Source organism: Galeopterus variegatus, unplaced genomic scaffold, assembly GCF_000696425.1.
Source record: "Galeopterus variegatus unplaced genomic scaffold, G_variegatus-3.0.2 Scaffold1976, whole genome shotgun sequence".
Taxonomy (NCBI): Eukaryota; Metazoa; Chordata; class Mammalia; order Dermoptera; family Cynocephalidae; genus Galeopterus; species Galeopterus variegatus.
The window spans coordinates 279,120-282,272 of NW_007728087.1; positions in this window are offsets into that span (position 1 = coordinate 279,120).

Genomic DNA, 3,153 nt, shown 5'->3' on the forward strand with positions numbered 1-3,153 from the left:
ACAGATTATAAAACAGCTGTCTATTTAGAACAACTGATAAACACATTGTGATTATGGTGTATATAAAAAGATCTTTATAGGTTGTCCACAGAGCTTAAAGTTGGTACTAGATTATGGAGAAGAAAGTTTCTTTAAATATTGTGTATCTGCAACTGGACTCTAAACACATACTTATTTTTTTGTTCTTTTGTAAGCAACCTACTCTGATGTTAGTGGAACAAAGAACTAATGAATCTAATTGAAATTAAAAACTGGTTCTTTAGAAGTTTTTAATTTCCATTTTATCTTATATACATTTTTAAAACTTCAGCTATCACAGTCATAAGTTAGTGTAACAGCCATTGATAAATACTCTGCCTCGAGTTGTTGCAACTAAGAATCTTCATTTAAAGATAGGCCAGACAACATGGAATCAACTTTAAGTATATGTACCTATATTTTCTTACATCCCTACTACTTGTTTCATCTGGCATATAATCTGAACTATCCTATGGAGCTAACTCTGTCTTTGAAGGGGGTATATTTTGATTTGATGGTCATTCTAAGCATTACTTTAGGGTTATATAAATAGAGATACTAGACATTCAGAAAAGAAAATATGCATAATTACTGTGGATTCAAGATAGCTGGGATATATGGGGAAATTTTTGATGTGTAGAGATAACTGCAAAATATTCATGACTGTCTCAAGGCAAAGTAAGTTAAAAGTGCATTCATTTTCAATCCCATTCATAGTGACATAATAAGGACTACTGGAAACAGATTTCTACTTTTTCCATGATGTCTCTATAATAAGGCAACTAAAGCATTAGAGCTCTCTATTGGTTCAGAGATCACTTTTATCCCATTTAAAGCAACTCACTTGCTTTGCTTTTCACTGCTTGTACTATCTTTAGTGTCTTTGTGCTTTGGGTTAGAACAGTAAACTAACACAAGAAAAAAAAAATTCTCTGCAGTATTCAGAATTGAAAAACATCAAACCTGAATGTTATGATAATTTGTTTTAAAAGTTTATCTTATTTATTCCTACATAGCTATTGCAATACTTTGTTACTTTTAAAGCTCATCCTCTACTCTGCAGGAATTATTAAATCAAAAGAATAGGATTTCAGCAACCAACTACTTGATTGACATCACAGCTTTATTTTTGAAGGGGAAAATGACAAAACTGTGGACATCTTACATTTTTCATTACAGAGCCAGACACAAAGTAGTGACCATGATGGGGTGGGAGTTGTTTCTGACCCCTGCCTGGCTTATTGATTCACAGATATCCCAATCAATATTTTATTAACTGTTGTTTCTTTCAGATTTGAATGAGTCAAGTATCAATCAGATTTTTCTCTTGGGTTAATATAATACCACAGTCTGTACTTTTGACGAAGTGAAAACAATGTAAGACTTCTGTGAGATGAATAACACTTTGTTTCATGGATTTTTTTTTAGTGCATTATATTATTAATGTTGGATAAGGTATCCTACTGTTTTATCAAATGCAGCATGGAAGCAACAAATTGCTATTCTTTGGTAATCATAATGTTTTCTTCTTGATATAAGAAAATACTATTTTTTTTCTGAAATGGGTATCTGTTTTTAAAGGGATAATGGTTATGAGTAAACCCATAGTTTAGTCAAATACTGCACCGTTATTTCTCACTATTTCTCTCAGGTATTAACATTCTTTCTTGGGAAGAAATGTAGCATATCAAAGAAAATATCCAATACCTTTTTAAAATAGTCAAATAATATGTCATTCTTCTGTTTATCTATTTATCTATAGGTAGGTATTTGTGGATATACAGTTTTCCCTCAGTATCTGCAGGTGATTGGTTTCAGGACGCCCCTCCCATGGGTGCCAAAATCCATGGGATGCTCAAATCTCTTACATAAAATGGTGTAATATTTGCATGTAACCTACACATATCCTTCTGTATATTTTAAATTACCTGTAGATTACTTATAATACCTAATACTATGTAAATAGTGGTTATACTGTATTTTTAAAATTTGTATTGGCTTTTATTGTTGTATTGTCATTTTTTATTTTTATTTTTATTTAATATTTTTGATCTGTGGTTGTTTGAATCTATGGATGCAGAACCTGTGGATATGGAGGGCTGACTGTATCCTGAAGGTTTCTAAAGTGCAGGAATCCACTTGCATATACAACCATTTATTATAGGTAGGGGAACTAGTAAAACTTTTGTTTTGGAACCATGATACAAACTTTAAAAAGACTTTCTATTAGCCTTAATATCTAGTTGAGAAAACAATATCGGTCTGTTAAAATGTTAAAAGCCTATATTTTAAAAGAACATTTACTTTGATTATAATTCCCTGTATTATTCAATGTAATGTTTTAAATTAAATTGAAATAGCGGTGATGGGACACAATAATCAACTACACTGTATATTGACAAAATAAAAATAATAAAAAAATAAATAAATAAAGATTCATTGAAAAAAAAATAAATAAATTTTGTTCCAACTTAAAAAAAAAAAAATTGAAATAGCCAAATTATGGGGAACTAGGCACTGCTTTTTAGACTACTGTTCCTTTACCGTTCCTTCTCAGTTTCCTTTGGTGTAGTAGTTCTTGAAGTGTGGTTCCCTGACCAGCACCATCAATATCATCTGGGAAGCTGTTAGAAATGCAGGTATTCAAGCCCTACCTCCAACCTGCTGAATCAGAAACTCTGGAGGTGGGACCTAGAAATCTGTGTGTTTATAAGTCTTCTTTGTAACTCCAGCGCATGCTAAAATTTGAGAACCACTATTTTAGAGCATTTTATCATTTCTTTGTGTGTGTATAATTTGTAGGACTACTAGCCAAGGGACATCAGATTACGCACATATAACACCTGTCAATTAAGTCTATTGTTGCTTTTCTTCTCCCTGCAGTTTTCCTGGTTGATTCATGACTTTATTCAGTGATAAGGTGAAAAATTCCTATCTTCACTGAAGAATCTACTGAATCATCATATTAACTCAACTGTATCACATCCTTGGAAGTAATCACTCCAGTGTAAGTCTAAGTCTTAAGTCTTTTCTTATTCTCTTTGAAAATACAGTTCTGATTAATATAGATAGGAAAACAGTGGTTAAGTTTCCCTTTTCTTTCAATTGTCAGAGAGACCATAGATTGTGGTAGGG